The 18,804-nt window shown below is 38.9% G+C and overlaps 1 long non-coding RNA gene across 1 annotated transcript; it reads right to left on the bottom strand.

The window, feature by feature from the left end:
* Positions 1-293: 293 nt before the first annotated feature.
* LOC124285910 lies at positions 294-6,021 on the bottom strand. Its single transcript, XR_006900915.1, has 3 exons — positions 5,874-6,021; positions 1,687-1,689; positions 294-305 (listed from the first exon to the last, which is right to left on the bottom strand). It is a non-coding gene; the product is annotated as an uncharacterized LOC124285910 (long non-coding RNA).
* Between the last annotated feature and the right edge of the window lie 12,783 nt (positions 6,022-18,804).

Here is an 18,804-nt window from a genome sequence, read left to right as displayed (position 1 = left end):
GATCCCGTTGGTCGCCTCTTGCGAGAAGCATGATTTGCTAAAGACCAATTCTAACCCGGATCTTCAGGGGCCATAATTTATGTAATTGTATCAATTGCAGGTGATGCTGATGGTGTTGAAGTATTACGTGCATGAGTCAGTTTACACGTCTGCTATCATCACTTATGTTTTAGAAATAGGTAAAACCCAGACACACCAGATACAAACAGCAAGGGGCATGATTATAATGTGTTAAGACTGTATTCTGTGTGCGTCCTTTTATCTTACTTCATTGAGAATAATGAGAATATATTTCCACCGTTTCTCTAAGCGCATATTATTTGAAAAGTTTGCTGGATATTGGTCTAACGCATCTGTATATTATTTGAGTTTGGGTTAATAACATTGATAAATGTCCATTTTATTGAACATCCTTCATTAGTACTAACGAGAAACAAATCAATGTAATTTGGGTAGTTAATAAATCAGTCCATTGATCGATCTCGTCGGTAATGCTTAGGATCCCTTGAGCAGATGACCTTGACTAAGGTCAGTCGAGGAGCATGGCGTTGCTCAAGGTCGTTGTCAATTCTACGGAAGGGGGTTGTGAAAGTATTGACAAAGGTTTGATTCATATCATGAGGACGTGACAGTTGCAGATACATTTTCCTTGATTAACGGAGCCCCCACGTCCTCTAGTTCTTTACACGGTGGATACTCTATTATGTAAGTAGGTTTTTCTGTTCCTGTAAAATATTTTCACTTCACTTGATTTGATTAAAAGAGGTTTGGTTCCAATCTATGGATTAGTGTTCTTGTCCGCAGTTGCAGACCAAATTATTTCTTTTACTTTCCTATTAAATAGAAAAATGGAATGATAAATCAAGCGATTGGATTATCGTGTCATAATGACTCTTATTGACCAGATTTAGTTAGCGTAGGACTATGTTTCTATTCGTAGATGGCAGTATAAAATAAATTCTAAAATATAGATTATTGAGTCTTATGCATGGTGAAAATATTTCAAGGTAATTATTATGGCCACAATTCCCATTCTTATACCTTTCGAGGACCTATTTAGTAAAATAGGATTTAAATTGCATTTAGTGAGATTCCAATACTATCAAGATAGGGAACAAGAAGATATCTGTTATCAGGAATAATCAGAATAATTTTACCAGGATTAAAGTACTACGTCAGTCCTTCTCCTTTGATATCGTTATTTATATGAACAGTGTTGTGTGATTTCAGTATTATTTGCTAGCCGGTACTTATAGCCGATTATATTTTTTTATAATGCTATAATATACATGCTACTAAAGAAACTGATCAATCTTCATATTACTGTTTGTGCAGTTACATTACGTCGAAACTGCCCACGTTTTCCCTTGAATCCATCGTTTCAAGTTTCATGTTATTTATTCTGTGGCGTTTAGGCCGATCCTCGTTTGTCGGTCTATCCATCAATGTCATGCGAATGTCAGCGTTAAAGTAAATGACAAACACGCTGGGAAGTGTTGGCATAATTCTCCTCTTGCAGCAACTGACCTTAAGTAACGCTGAAGTCCTTTCTAAGACAATATGAGCAATAGAATAGCCTTTGTGGTGACATTAAAAATCTGGGTTAATATTGAACGTGTCAAATTTCATCCGACATCAAAGGCAGTTGAATCCATTGGTACACATAGCGCCAGAACTACTTCTAACCTTCTTAATGAGGCCTTGTTAGAGCTTTTCCGTCCATGCTGCGTTGATATGGAGAAAGTGGAGGTGGTGTGATAGTTGTAGCGGACCAAGACGCGGGCACATTGGCAGTGCTAGTGCCAATAGGAAATGTCATTAAATATCACATTGTCTGTCCGTTTTTTCACGGAGGCAAAATCTTGCATTTAATTTTCAACAAGGTTTATCATGCAAATATTACGTTCCACATCTATACAGGTTTTACACTAACTACCACGTCTGGACCATGGAAACTAGGCACCAGATCGTGGAGTTTGTCGTCTCTTTTCCAGTTTGACATGTATTGAATTACCACTGAAAGCTACGTGAAACTGTTTATTTGGACCAAGACAAGTTATGTTAAGGTGTACATTACTAGAACTGTACGGTAATGATACGTTCTGAGCTTCACGTTGGAGGAATTGCGTGAATAGCAATAGTTTCCTTGTGGACATTACATTATTTCATAGAGGTATATCATTTTGTTAGTTCTTTGGTCATTTCGCAGAAGAAGAGAGTACGTTCGGCTAACGCAGAAACCATAGCAATGAAGAACATATCGACTTGTTGGTTTCTGATCACGCGTCTGGAACAGCATGAAACGTGGAAATACGTGGAAAAGTCTAGTCAAAGAAAGAAAGGTCCGTTACAGAGATAATGTCCATGTGGACCATGGCCAAGAGAAGAACCTGTAGGATTCTACCATAAAACATTTGTATCCCTACCTCATCTTTTGCAAACGTTTAAACCAAACCATACAGGCACAGCAAAAATAAGTTAGTTTCTGCTCTTGCGGAAACCTAGTGGATACTGCGTAGTGTAGGTTTCCGCCAGGTTTCTGTACCCGGAAAATGAGAGTTTCCGCTTAGTTTCGAAAACTGAAACTAACAAGTCTAGGTTAGTTCAGATGAACGTACATTTGCGTGTACTTGCAATTTCACAAGTGGGACTAACACGACACCCGGTGTCATTACCTACACAGTGAGTCAGGAACACTTGATAGGGTTGCTGGTTTGGTTTGTTGTTTTACGCCGCACTAAGCAATATTCCAGCTATAGGGCGGCGGTTTGTAAATAATCACATCTGGACCAGACGATCCAGTGATCAGTCAGTGAACATCAATCAACGCAATTGGGCTTGTGATGTTGTCCTAATCGTATCAGCTGACATCTGTTTTGATTATGGAATGGTTTTGTCGTGTTTAACCATATTAACGTATATGCATCGCTATAAGACACATATATGCAATTGTTCGAGTTAGGGCAACAAAACTGGAACCAAAACATGGGAACCGTCCATATTACACTCTCGTCAGTTAGTAGAGAACTGTCATAATTACGGATAGGGTTTTGCTTTCATGTTAAAGTATATTTAAATGGATATTCGTTGGCCACAATTGCTGCTGAACATGCACATGGTAACTTTTAATAAACATAGAACTTCAGCGCTAAAGAATATCCATTTGGCAAAAAGGGTAACATAGTTGTGAAAAAAGGACCAGTCAAAAGGTAAGTCCAATTGTCAGCTATACAGTCAAGAAGGTCTGTAAGTCATCCAGTCTGTACCAACACAAACCAATGGTTGGAAGAATATCACAGGAAGCCTCACTATGACGTGAAACAGCCAGCACATGTTAGGCTCATTTTGAAGGCTTTTAAGCAAGAGGTACTTCAAGTCTGGCATAGACTGAGAATTGGCAGGGTTCCCGAAGGTCACTGCAACCACGAACACGCGAAAGGAGCAAATCTAAGGACAATCAAGAAGGTATGTATGACTATTTAATGAGTTGGCATGTTTTGGTCATTCAACTAATTATTCCAAATATTAAAATCGGCGAATGCCAATGAAAATACGCAGTTTTCATTTTGAACATATGCCAACCAGACTGAGAACCGTATTCATTGGCCTGCTTCCTAATCTCCACGTTTTACAAATTATAAACTTGTACACACAAGTTACGAGAACACCACCTCATTCAAACCGTATCATTTTCATCATTTAGGCGATAAACACATCAACACAAGTTATCCCAATGATTTTGCTGCGGGCATAAAGCAGTTGATGATTCGCATGTCGTAATTATCGGGCCATAATCTCTGGTGCATATTTACGTTTCGTCCATAAAGCAATGCACATTTGACATGGGGGAACCCGATTCATTACGCTTAGCCCTGATCCTGTATTGTTTATTAATACAAATATGATCATATTTACTTACCTTGGTTGTATCCATATTTCATACCTTTCTATTCACCCGTACAATGTAATGTATTGGATGCCTACCTGGACGCCATAACACAATAATCATTAAAGGGTCATGTACAACAAAGATGAACTAAGTTCTTAGGGTTCGAACATCACAGTATATACTATCCGTGCTATGCTCGTAAGCTACTTGTGTTTTGTATATAGTTTGTTGTTTAACGCCGCACTCAGCAATATTCCAGCTATATGGTGGCGGTCAGTAGCAATCACTTTTAGCAATGTTCCAGCAATATCACGGCTTCACATATTGTACCCACATCGGGAATCGAACTCGGCCCTTCGGCGTGACGAGCGAACGCTTTAACCACTACGCTACGTCACAACCCAAAGTTGCTGAAGACCAATTTTAATGATAATATGCAACGATAGAATTCCTATCGCGTACATCCATTTGATTCCATTTGCAAGTATCAGTAGGAGCTGTCATTACAGGAGCTGTGTTACAATTACAAAATAATCACAATTTCACCTGCTGCTGACCCGGTGTTAAATTGATTGACTATTTCCTTTGATATCATCCACTTGTCTTGGGTTCCATCCTGATAACATTCCTTCGCCTTGTGCCACTTTAAACTACCTCCCACAGTCAAATAATATAGTCTGGACTCAACCCAACATAAGTACTAGAATCTGTACTTTACTAAGAAAGTATAATCCCAAATATAACATATGTTACATTTGACCACTTTCTAAAAAATGGCATTGTGTATTTCATAGTCTGGACCAGACAATCCAGTAATAACTGACTGACTGAGTTTGGTTTTACGCCGCTTTTAGCAATATTCCAGCAACATCACGGCGGGGAACACCAGAAATGGGCTTCACACATTGTACCCATGTGGGGATTCGAACCCGGGTCTTCGGCGTGGCGAGCCAGCGCTTTAACCACTAGGCTACCCCACCGCCCCAATCCAGTAATAAACGTCATGAGCATCGTTCTACGCAATTAGGATACGATGTGTCAACCAAGTCAGCGAGCCTGGCCACCTGATCCCATGAGTCGCCTCTTACGTCAGGCATGGGTTACTGCAGCTGGATCTTCACGGCAAAGCAATCATAGCGACACAAGTCTCAAATTTCTATAATGGAATACCACTCAAACAAGGAACGTGCACCTATTTACTAGGACTGATTTGTTTGGAACACTGAGGTAGTCTAGTGTTAAAAGCATTTGCAAATCTGATCACAATGACTTGGCTTATGGTCACTATGGTCACACATTCTAAATAGTTTAAAGAGGCGGTGGGGTAGCCTAGTGATTAAAGCGTTGGTTCGTCACGCCAAAGAACCGGATTCGATTCCCCACATAAGTTTAATGTGTGAAGTCCATTTCCGGTGTCCCCCGCCGTGATATTGCTGGAAAATTGCTAAAAGCGACGTAAAACTATTCGCACTCACTCACAGGTAGTGTAAATAAAAACAAGACGATGGCGTGTTTATTTGCAAATGAGTTAAAAGCACCAGAAATGTGTCCATAAGTGAACATAGTCCTTCTGAATGTCAATAACGCATTAAGAACAGAACCCTGAACACAACGGTCCAAGATGACAACGTCTGTAAAACTGAACATATATATATACATGTATATACAAACACGTGGATTCGAAGAAATGCCAGTCAGTACTTTGTCATATTGATATCATATATAGTTCTACAATTAAAGTGGTAAAACTATTTCCATAGCCACGGGAAATTGCTTCTAAAGCAGAGTCGATTGAATGAGGCCGACTGTGACGTGAGTATCAAATGTCACAAACACATGAAAAGGCAAGCTAATTATCTACATGCAAAAACACAGGAGCATACCGTACAAGTCCGAATGGAATAAATAATATCAAATTATACTCTTAAAAAAGTAGGGGAACCTGAGCTTTCAATTTGGATAGGACGTATAAGCGTTACCAAACTTTTCAAAACACAACGGATGGGATGCACGTGCACAACGGAGTAGCCCCATACATGTGCGTGGGGTGTCATTCTTGCTTTTGGAGGGCGATAACTCACTGTAAACCATTAATTTTGACAATCATCTTGCATCACACAGTTGTTAGTGGGTGTTTCTAGCCGATTTTGGGGGTTTGAAAATGAAAATCGTACACATGCAAATTTCACGTCATACACCAAGAGCGAATACTGTACGAACGACTGTGGTCATAAGGAAGTGCAAGTGGTGATGCACTCTCAGAACATTCATTATTATCATATCAACATTGATTGACTCCGATATATCTCCCAATGATCCACAGCAATGAGTCAGTGAGTTTAGATTTACGCTGAAGTCAGCAACATTCCAGCTATGTGGCAGCGGTCTGTAAATAACAACCTCTTACGACAAGCATGGGTTACAGAAGATCAATTCTAACTCGGATCTTCACGGGTCAACAGCAATGATGAACATCTTGGCAGATGTTCTGAGATGACATAGCGCGTAGGTACGGTTTGCAGTTTGTTGCCGGAAATGAAATACTTGTCGAAAGATAGTAAGTTACTGGAAAATGTTCACAAAAAGTGTGTGACAGAATATTATTCAAACGTGAGAAGATTCTGTTGGTGAGCTTACATGTAAGATTAAGTGAGTTTAGTTTTACGCCGCACTCAGCAATGTTCCAGTTTTATGGCGGCGGGCTGTCATTAATCGAGTCTGGACCAGACAATCCAGTGATGAACAGCATCGATTTGCGCAATTGGGAACCGATGACATGTGTCAACCAACTCAGCGAGCCTGACCACCCGATCCCGTTAGTCGCCTCTTACGACTAGCATGGGTTACTGAAGATCAATTCTAACCCGGACCTTCAGGGGTCAGATAGCATCAAGCGTGAATACAAACAAGATGTGTGGATATAACATCTTAAGAGTGTATGTTGTGGTCCCTTTACCATAATAAGAATATCAATAAATTATAAGACTAGAACCTTCCTTTGTCTGTAAAATAATTGCATATTTTACCGTATTCTGCATATTCTATGAGATAGGAGATAACCATGTTGATATATGTTTGTTGTAGAGTGTATCCTTAATTGATATTAATAATTGCTAACGGCAATAAATCAGTGTATTTGGAAGCTGATAAATCAATTCATTGATCGCTCTCGTCTTCAATTCTTTGGATCCCTTGAGCAAATGACCTGGGGTAGTAAGTTCAGAAGGGTCAGTGTGGAGCTGCACAAGGTCGCTTTCAATTCCAGGGCTAGAGGGTTGTGAAAGTATTGACATATATTAGATACTTATCACCAGGACGGCAAATACACATTATGAGATACATTTCCGTTGATTAACAGATGTCTTTACATGGTGGCTATTCCATTAAATAGTTGATGTTTCTGTTCCTAGGGATATAAACACATTTTCATTTGTCGTGACTTGATTAAACATCTATGACCCGTGTTGTTGTCCACAGGCGTTCATTGAATCATTCCTATAGCTTCCGATGATAAATCACCAGACTGAATTAGCTTGTTATGAGAAGTATGTGTAATTACGACTATTTGTTACCAGACGTAGTCTGTATAGGGCTTCCATTCGTAGATGACTATGTGAACAAAGGACAAACAAGCCTGCATTAATTGTTCTTTGATGTCTTTAGATGTGACACCAGGCATAGATCATGTCTGATAAGAACACATCTCCAGGAATACGCTCCACCTTCATTTCTTCTGCAAGGTCAGCCTTATTTGTGTGAAGAGCTTTCTGTGAATTCCATGTTAATGGATAGCAAGTTCTTATAGCAGATTATTTAGCCTTGATCATAATGCGATCCTAAGGAATAAATTGATTAATCTTGTTGGGGTTTCATGTTGTTTGTGTATTTACATTTTGATTAACCTGTTTCTTAGAATGCACTGTTTCAAATTCAATGTTATTTAATCTATCACGTTTACTCGGAAGTTCGTTCGTGGGGCTGTCCTTGCAAGTCATAACTTTGTCAGTTTTAATGTGGATGACAAAATGTTAGAACGCGTTGGCATGATTCTCCTAGGACTTTCTTCAGTGGCATCGAATTCCTCTGTAAGACTCTATGAGCAACAACATAGCTTTTATGGTATTAATTGTAATCTGGGCTGATATTGATCGTGTCAATTGCCATAAATTTCATCAAAGGCAGTTAAATGCACATGTGCACATAACGCTTCATAAGGCCAATTAGAATATTCACGAACCTGTAGTTGGACCCTTGTCTGGCCATGTTCCTTAGATATAAGGGGAGTGTGGGAAGCCTGATGACGATAGCTTACCTGGATCCCTGCAGATTGACAATCCAACGAAATTTGATTCACGTCATTAAAAGCCACATTATTTGTGAGCCTTATCTAATTTATTATATCTGTTAAATCTGGCGTTTAATGTTGACCCCAGCTTTATTGCAAACGTATAACGTCCCACAATCACACATATGTTACCTTAATTACAACCTCGAGACTTAACATGAGAACAGGCACCTTACCTTGAAGCTGTGTTTCCCCTTTGAATGTCGATTCGTCACGCCACAGTCCTGTTTTGACTGTACACATGGGTACAATGTAGGAAGCTAATACTTCGTGTTCCCCGCCGTGATATGAATTGAATCTTGTAAAACAATGTAAATTACTACTGACGCAGTCATTCTCTTTAATTAGGCCTGGGCAAGATATGTCAGGGCAAATGATGTATGTGCATAGTTATTACTGAACATGTTTGATCCCTATGTAGGTTTTCTTTGGCCGAATGTGCCTCTTACAACAATGGCCCCATAACGGTGATTGAAAGCGGAATGGGCAGGATAATATGGTTTTAAGTGAGAAGTGACTGTTCCTAAGCAGCAAATCCAAAGCCTTCTCTTTCAATTTTTAGGCCAACTGACTTCATGAAAATGGCGGACTTTGCAGGATTGCATTTCTTCTGAACTCGATGCAGTGGTCGTTTACAGAATACAGATCCTTCACTTTAACAGCGAATCTGTGCATATCTTCTGTGACAAGGTTGACGCCTTCCAACAGTACAGAACCATCAACAAAACCGTCACTGACATTGATATTATGTCCTGCATACTTGCTCAGGAAAACAGTGGAAGGCCTTGTTTTCATCATGAGCCTTAACATGCTTCACAAGAGACTGAAGCATCAGATTTAAATATGTGCCAAAGTGCAAAAGAAATATATCTGGGAAGAGCGAATGTGTGGGTTCTATGTCCTGACATGATCGTTCGTGTGTTGGTATCAATGCCCTAATTTTCCTGTCTTGCCAATCAACAACGCCAAAACAATACGAAAGAAAGGACACAGCATAGATATTTGCGACTTGGCACGAGCTTTCAGCTCTACAATCTATATTTTCTCACTATTTGTGATCTACCCGAAATTTCTGGAGCCACCGATCATCTCTGCAGGATCATAAATGGGAGGCTCAAGGAAGGTTATTTCGTCCAGGGGCCCCCATACAGAAGCAAGGCAATGATTGAGACTCTTACAAATAACAGTTTCACAATATAATAAGCAGCTAGGAGCTAAAACAAAGATCGGTACATGGTTGTGTTGCCTCAAGTGTAAATTGACACGGCTTCACGGCAGAAAGTGGTTAAATGTAATATATACTATTCAAAAGAGAAACGCATAACCCAGAAATCTGTTGCGAAAATGTTGTATTTACAAACATGTACAATAAGTCCACAAATAGACTTTAAGAAATGAATTTTTACATCAGTTTAGAAGAAGGCAATGTCTTTACAACCAAGTGGAAAATTTTAGATAACGGAGACGTTGAGTGCCACTGTGACGACGTAGCACGGGCCCGACGTCGGATCTCCTGACTCGCAGTCCAGTCTCTCTCAACCTGTTCCGTACAGTTTGATCGGATAACCTTCAAAGTCAAGGCACCCTGGCTGATGGACTCTCACCCGTGTCAGTACGATCATGCAAATGTAGTGCCCAGATGTACCGATCTTGGGCTGCAGTGGTGACTCGAGGTCTGCCTGTACGGGGATGGTCATTCGTCATGCCTGTTTGGTTGTAACGAGTTGTAGGCCGTGATATCATGCTCAGACTAACATTCGGACGCCTGGCAACAGAAGATTGGTAATCTCCAGCGTGCATTTTTTCAATGGCGATGTTCCGTGTCGCAGCGTCAAGACGTGGCGTTGTGATTTGTCCTTGAAACTCCTTCAAAACGAATGCCGATTTCCGAAAGTAATCTGGATTTTTATAGCCAGACAGTGAATGCTCTTTGCTGCACAATTTCAACTGGAAGGTGACTTCTGTTGCGTTGAGGTGATGCCTTTTTAATCCTTGTAAGAAATCTAATCAAAATCAACATTTTCAGGTAAAGTCGAATTTTAACTTGTGCAAATGTGCGAAAGCATGTCATCAACACTTTTGTTACATATTTTGACGATTGTTTGAACGCAATAGGCAATCTATAGATTTTAAAAAATACAAAACGCCTATGCTTTTCTCTTCTTTTATTTTATTTTATTATTTTTTTTATTATTATTATTATTATTAATTTTTTTTGGGGGGGGGATAGTATATGTTATATTTGGGGTTGCACATAAGATAAGTAAGATACAGATACTAGACCTATGTTGAGTCACATCCGGGATTCGAACCCAAACTCTCAGAGTGAAGTAGCGCCATTGTGTCATAATAAACTCACGGGCGAAAGAAACGTCACCAAAGTTATTTTATTATCTTTTATCGTACACTAAGTCATTATTCATATCTTTAGTTTACACTTTCATCATTCAGAATGTTGTCAATCAATTAATTTTCCAAATATGATTGTTAAATTTCCAAAATCTGAGTTTGTTGTTTTGTGACATGTTAAAAAAGCGAGGTGACGATTCTTTCGCCCGTTAGTTTACAATGAATGCGAACAGGTTATGTCAGTATTTTCTGCTGTTATCACAGGATCAGCATCAGACTTATTCCCGCCTACACAATTGAATACTAAATGAATTACAAACACAACCAAACCTAGAAATTATCCTTCTATTTTGCTCAACATCATATCCTTTTATTACAGTTCACAATTTAGCCGTGTTACTTAAAGCATGACTCGTTGGGACGGCCTAGTTATTAATTCATTTCCATATCCCTTCCCAAATCTGGGGTCGATTTGCAACAATGCATGATGATCACGTTCCAATCGTGTTTCTGATGAGTTCAGAGCATCACAAATACATGTACGTTATCGAAACTACAAATTGAATAAAACCTTCAAAAAAGGTTTTGCAACAATAGTAACGCCAAGTGTGTATACAGCTGCATTGATTTCTGGAAAGCTGCTTCGCATATTTTTACGATCGAGAAGTCATCGAGATTTCCTCTTAATGAAATGCCTAAACGAGTTCATGAATGGTTTACCTTATATATTATTGGTTTCATGTTTTATGGTAGAGACAGGCCTTTCGAAACGTGTGCGGAAGAAAAGACTCAACTGTCCCAGTTTCTTCTTCATCGAGTTTCCTAGGAATTGACGTGGTAAGCTATACATCTAGTTGCATTTAAACACCTTCGTAGCTCTTAACACAGCGGTTCATATTCGCAGCTTCAAATATGTTTACTGGCGATGTGTTTCAGAACATGACATCTATTTCTGGAACCACTTATGTGAGCAGAGTGAATTACGTGTCTAACACCAGTTAGAAATATTTCACATTTTATCACGGCGTTTTGAAAGTATCACATGGTATATTTGGGATTACGCTTCCTCAGTAACGTACAGATTCTACTACGTCATTAGGTGCTTGACTCTGATGGTGTTTGTTCGAATCCCGGACGGTACTCAACAGAAAGTGTAATTCCAAATATAACATCTGTCACATTTGATCACTTTCTAAATGACATTGTGTATTCATACGTTTTGAAAGTAGTCGATAGTGAAGTAGCTGAACATGTGTCTGGAAGCATGTACTATGACATAGGCTATATGGGTTTCTTTTGAAAGCCGGTGAACCATTGTAGAATGCGTCCTGGTAAGAGGCACTATTAAAAAATCCATATATCTTGTTCTTTACGAATGAGGCTTGTCACCTTGTCAATGTACTTTGAGGTCGCAAGGATTTCTCCAGCAAATTATAGCTTAGTCTCTCGTATGGCAATAATTGCTTGTGTAACATTTCTTCATTGTAATAGAGAAATAGATTTTTATTACAGGACCACTATATACTCAGGGCATTTTGCGTGTGGCAATGAGTTAACGTTTATCTTATCATTCCCATTCCTGCTACTCTGCTCCCAGCTGGATGCACTTACTTCCATGGTGAAGAGCAGCAGCTTGGAAGATGTTCTAAGATGTCCTGGTGCTAATGTACTGTTTGTCGGTATATTGTCGGAAATGAGATGCTCGTTGGTGAAAGCCATTACTTAACTCAGAAAGATTAAACAAGAATATCAAACACATTGGAAAATATAACAGACATTATGTCATTTTAGAAGTATTGATTACAGACAGTTTTCCTGGTGTTCAAATAGCAAGGAAGTGTGTATAGGTATCCTCAAGTGTAAGTAATTGAGTAAATGAATGAATAAGGTTTTAAGCCGTTTGTATCGAGCACTATCTCGTGGGACACCAGATATGCTCTTTATACATTGTACTCATCTGGGGAATCGCACCCGGGTCTTCGACATTTTAACCACTAGGCTATCCCACCACCGTCCTAAAAGTCCCGGAGCCCGTTCCACAATGCTTGACTTCAATGTGATTTCTGCAATCGCGTCTTCATCGTGGCGATCGAACGCGTAACCACTAGGCTATTCAACCACCCCTCGAGTTTAAAAAATGGTAGTGAAACTAGATATGTAGATATGATCTATGAACGATAAAATGTTGTGCGCTCCCTTTCGACAAGTTTCATTGAATTTGAATGGAATATTTTCCGATGTTTCTGTCATTGTTAAATGATTGAAAGGTTTCGGGTTTTATTTTCGCTTCACCCTATTCTACGTCTCCGATATTATTAAGGCTGAACAACCTTGATAAATGCCAGTTTCATATTTATCCTTAATACCTAGTAACGAGAACACAATTGGTGTAACTGGGTAGCAATTTAATCATTGCAATAATAAATACTGTCTTCATTTCGTTGGATCCCTTGAACAAATTACCTTCAATAAGGTCTGTCAGGGATGTAACCCGGGGCTGTTCAAAGTCGACCTTAATTATACGACTGATAAGTTGTGTATGCAATCAATTGTATGCATTTGACGGATATCAGATAGATATCAATCTATATAACTCGTGATAGATGTTAATATATTTTCGTTAATTAACAACTCTCCCTAAGCTTGTTTTTCTTTTTCCAAGGAATGTTTCTTAATATATTTCATGTTTTCCTGAAATATCCATTCATTGACTGGATTCATGATGGTCACTCTCCCATCTACAAACACAGTGTTCATGGTCAATGTTGCAGAGACAATCAGCCTCATTATGTTAGTTTGAAATCGAAGTTGTCGGATAATAAATCATGAGACTCGATTATCTTGTCATGACAGGTATGTTTAATTATGTCCTTTGATGACCAAACGTAGTTTGGACAGAACAACCTATTTTTTCCATTATAATTATGAGAACAAAAGACAAGAATGGTTGCGTTTATTGTGTTTTGATGGCTACAGATATGATTTGTGTCTTGTGAAGTCACACCAGGAATAGCACATCTTTGATTAGAACATACATCTCCTGGAACACAGTTCACTGTCGTACTGTTATGTTCGTAATCACGTCTGCGTGATTTCTATGTTATTGGATAGAAAGTACCTATTGGAGAGGACTTAATACTAAATACTGCAATCATACACACCCTATATTAGAACATGATTCACCATGATGGGTCTTTTTGTGTAGTTACATTCTTACAGATCTGCCCATCATGTTTTAGCAATTCTTCTGTCTCGTTTATGCTGATCCTCGTGTGTCGACTTATACATCAGCGTTTGGAACGTCAGCACAACAGCCAAGGATGTAATAGAAGTGTTTGGGAAGGTTTGCATAATTCTCCCATTACAACACCTAACCTTAGGTAACACCCGCGGAAATCCTTTCCTAACCTACATGAGCGACTGAATAAACTTGACATTAAAACACCTTGGTTGATACTGAACATGTCTAAATGTCACCAGTCATCAAAGGCAGGGAAATTCATGGGTATAGGTTGCGCTACGTGATGCAAGAACCATCTGTGACATTTGTACTGAGTTAGAACCATCATGGGGCCTCGTTGGCGCGTTTTCCGACCACATTTCTTAATTAAAGTGACGAGGGGGCACCATATATTTAAATACAACTTAAGCTCGAGGAAATGGCATTTCTAGCAAATTCTGTTCGACCTTTAGATCACCCGTGCTTGTTAAGTGACTCCATTCCTTGTCAGGGATATGAAATCTTACAGGAGATATCGTCCGTTTGTACACACGGGCAATCTTTCAGTTTCATAATTAACATGGAATATAACGTACATATTTCGACAGGAAATACGCAGTGAAAGACTATATAGTTTACCACAATTGCTCGTCACAACAAAGATATATGCCTGCAGTAAGCATTGGTGATTTTAAGGTGAGGTCTTTCAGATAATCAGAGGTAGCTTCAGTGGTTGACAACGACAACACATATCAGTGTATTTACGCTTTTCGGAAACAATTGTGAATTTTGAACAACATTGACATCGAACGTGTGTGAAGCTTTAGCAGTCTGTACAAACACGTAGATTTAAGGGAATGCTGTTCCAAATATTTGAAGTAACTGTGATCATATTTATGTATTTATATTATTGAAAACATTTTTAATTATTACACGAATGATGTATCTATATATTAAATATATAGCTAAACATAATTTGAGCATGAAACGGTTAAGGTTTTTAAACATTATGAGATATGTTGCTAGATAGATATACAGCATGTCACGTTAGACCTTCAAAGAAAACCGAAAGGACTTTTATGGTTGCTCATTCTGAAAAAGAACATCACATGATGATTAAAATGAACATGACCGTAGTGTCAGTGACCTTTGGTAATAATGGCTAGGAACTCCAGCCATTTTGCGTGAGGCAATCAGTTAACGTGCGTACAACCATGCCTCTTCCTGTCTACTTGCTCATAGCAAGATGCACTTAGTTCCATAGTAAGGAAAAGGATGTTTAAAGATGCCCTAGCTCTAAAGTACTCTTTGTCAGTACGTTGTCAGAAATGAGATACTTAACTACACAGAAAATACAAAAAACATTTGCAAATGTCACAAAACCAATGCCATCTCAGGAGTATTGATTACAGATGGCGTTTTTGTTACAGTTTTTTGGATGCTGAATAAAACCTGAGTTTGCATTTTTAGGTACGATATAGCATTAGACACGATGACTTAAGATTGTATGATGTGCGTTCATTCATTGAAATAACAAATCATATTTTCCAGTGTTGATTCGAAATCGTTTTTAGACTGACAAATAGAATGTTCTGGAGACAACCAATGCCATTTGGGTAGCTTATTTAATCAGTGCTGGATCGATCTTCTTTGGATTTCTTTAAGAACTGACCTTGCGTAAGGTCAGTCATGCTAAATAGAACGTATCTATCATTTTGAAAATATGTGAAAGTTCAGATATAATTTCTTTAATTGAAAACCCGTGAAGATCCGGTTTAGAATTATTCTTCAACAACCCATGCTTATCGTAAGTTATGACTATCGGGATCGGGTGGTCAGGCTTGCTGACTTGGTTGACACGTGTCATCGCATCCCTACTGATCCCAAATGTTGATCACTGGGTTGTCTGGTCCAGCCCGCTGTCATATAGCTGGAATAGTTAAAAAAGATGTGAAAGTTTCAGATTGAAGATCCGTAAAAATTCGGCGTACAATTAGTCTTCAGCAATCCATGCTTGTTGTAAGAGGCGACTTACGGGATCGAATTGTCAGGCTCGTTGACATGGTTGACACATGTCATTGCATCCCAACTGCGATCACTGGATTGTCTGGTCTGAACTCGATTATTTACAGACCGCGCCATGTAGCTGGACGTACCATTGCTGAGCGCGGCGTGAAACATCAAACAAACATTGACTGCAAACTCCCCCTGGCTGGGCATGTTATTTACACGGATGATATTCTCCCGGCGCCCATCTATGGCTATGTTGTTCACAACTGTTGATCCAATCATTTCTATTGCCTGTCTTTGAAATCAAATATGCCGGATGATACATCATTTGATTGAGTTATCTTGTCAGGACAGATATGTGTAATATTGATTGTTGGTGACCAGACTTGGTACAGCACCATCAATCTATTCCAGGATGATTATGAAAACGAAAGGCAAGAATGGTTCTGTTTATTGTGTTTTGATGGTTATAGATATGATTTGTGTCTTGTGATATCTGACAACAAGAACAGACAGTCTTTGATTAAACCATATATCTCCTGGAATATAGTTCACCTTCATTTCTTCTCATGGGTAACCATTATTTGTGTAATCAACGTGGCGTGATTTCCATGCTTTAGGATCGCTGGCACCAATGCAAAGGATCTAATCTAGATTATTATGTGACCATATACACCCTATTAGTATTTAATGATACATGTTATGGTTTGTTGGTTATGTATTTATTGTTATTCTGATGAAGTTAGCAAGTTTCTGTAGTGTCCACCGTTTCACGTTTATTCGTCAGTATCTCTATCAATGAGATAGGAATACAAAATTTGAAGCAAATGCCATAGAAACGTTATAGAAGGCTGGATTAATCGTCCCCTTACAACATACTGATCGTAAGTGATGCCAGTCAAATTCCTCCCCAAACCGATATGGGCAACAGAACAAACATTTGAGTTGACATTAAACGTCCCGAATGCCATCTGTCATCAAATTCATATATGTAGTTTGAGCTACACAATACAGGAATCACTTCCGACCTTCACATTGCAGTTTTATCAAATGGTTGTCCGATTATCTCCCTAATTAAAGGGACGATGGAGGAGTTTAATGGTTAAGGAAATGTAAGTTCAGGGCACGCACAGTAAAGACAAATTTGACTCAAGTAAATGACATCCTTTGTGACGTTTTTCGAATTAGCAGTTAACCTTTACCCTTAAAGCTTGTTTTCACTAAGATGTTACAGTAGTTTCACACACTTAAATATACTTCGTCCTGATTTTGATTGGGCCAGGCCACAGTGCATTTGTGTCTTTAAAACGTTAGTCCGTCACGTTATTTCTTTACACACATGAATTTCAAACTCTTTATCATTACGATTATGAAATATTTATGGTAGACATGTGGAGGACATTTACAAATTAACGCATACGTGACCAAAATGGTGTCCGATGTAATTTCTTCTTTTGACTTGTACGACAAGTTTTCGGTTGTATTACAGGTAAACAATTGACATGCCCTTACGTGTTTTGTGACGGGGGCCATCGGTGGGACAGGAAACGGTCACTCTTTAGCGAGCACCTGTCATCATCACTGTTTGATAGTCATTCACTAAGACCTGCTCGTGATACTGACGGAGTCGTACAATGGACTAACAAGCTTCCGGTGTATGTCAATGAAGACAAAAAAACCCATTTGTTCTGCCTGTCGGTTTCTTTGCTCCCACCTTATGGCGTTGAGACTGATGAGTTCCTGGGAATTCAGACATTTGAAAATTCCTGCTATGGTTACCACCTGTCCCCGAACTCAAGAATCACATTATCATAACACAGTCGAACACCAGCAATAATTGGTTCTTCCAGCAGATCAAAGACATATGTACACATATGTTCGTCTTATAGTGACGCCAAGTGTGTATACAGATGCATCTTTTTTGTTGGATTGAAAGGAAAGCTAATTCGTATATTTTCATAATATTTAGGTTTGGTTTTTATCGTCATAGTACTGAGGTCATTGAGACTTCCTATTAATACCATGCTGAACGAGATCATGAATGGTTTACATTATATGTGGTTGATTCTATATTTCATGGTAGAGATAAGCCTTTGGGAATGTGTACGAAAGAAAAGACTCAACTGTCCCAGTTTCTTCTTCATCGAGTTTCCTCAGAATGAATGGTAAGCTATACATCTAGTTGCACTTCGTAGTTTGGATTAGCAACTATATTCATGATCAAGCAGAATCATGGGTCCATAACACAGCGGTTCATATTCGCAGCTTCAAGTATGTTTACTGGCGATGTGTTGCAGAACATAGCATCTAATTCTGGAACCGTTAACGTTCATGTGAGTAGAGTGAAACACCAGTTAGAAATATTGAGAAAGTGTAATCACAACTGTAACAAGGGTTGAATTTGACCACTTTCTAAATGACATTGTGTATTCATACGTTTTGAAAGTAGTCGATAGTGAAGAAGCTGAACACTTGTCTAGAAGCATGCACTATGACATAGGCTATATGGGTTTCTTTTGAAAGCAGGTGAACCATTGTAGAATGCGTCCTGGTAAGAGACACTATTAAAAAATCCATATATTTTGTTCTTTACGAGTGAGGCTTGTCACCTTGTCAATGTACTTTGAGGTCGCAAGGGTTTCACCAGCAAATTATAGCTTAGTCTCTCGTATGGCAATAATTGCTTGTGTAACATTTCTTCATTGTAATAGAGAAATAGATTTTTATTACAGGACCACAATATACTCAGGGCATTTTGCGTGTGGCAATGAGTTAACGCGTATCTTATCATTCCCATTCCTGCTACTCTGCTCCCAGCTGGATGCACTTACTTCCATGGTGAAGAGCAGCAGCTTGGAAGATGTTCTAAGATGTCCTAGTGCTAATGTACTGTTTGTCGGTATATTGTCGGAAATGAGATGCTCGTTGGTGAAAGCCATTACTTCACTCAGAAAGATTAAACAAGAATATCAAACACATTGGAAAATATAA

This window comes from Haliotis rubra, unplaced genomic scaffold (genome assembly GCF_003918875.1).
Source record: "Haliotis rubra isolate DU_JTF1 unplaced genomic scaffold, ASM391887v1 Scf1, whole genome shotgun sequence".
NCBI classification, from domain to species: Eukaryota; Metazoa; Mollusca; class Gastropoda; order Lepetellida; family Haliotidae; genus Haliotis; species Haliotis rubra.
The sequence above is the reverse complement of the archived record's forward strand: the minus strand, read 5'-3'. Positions and strand labels throughout refer to the sequence as shown.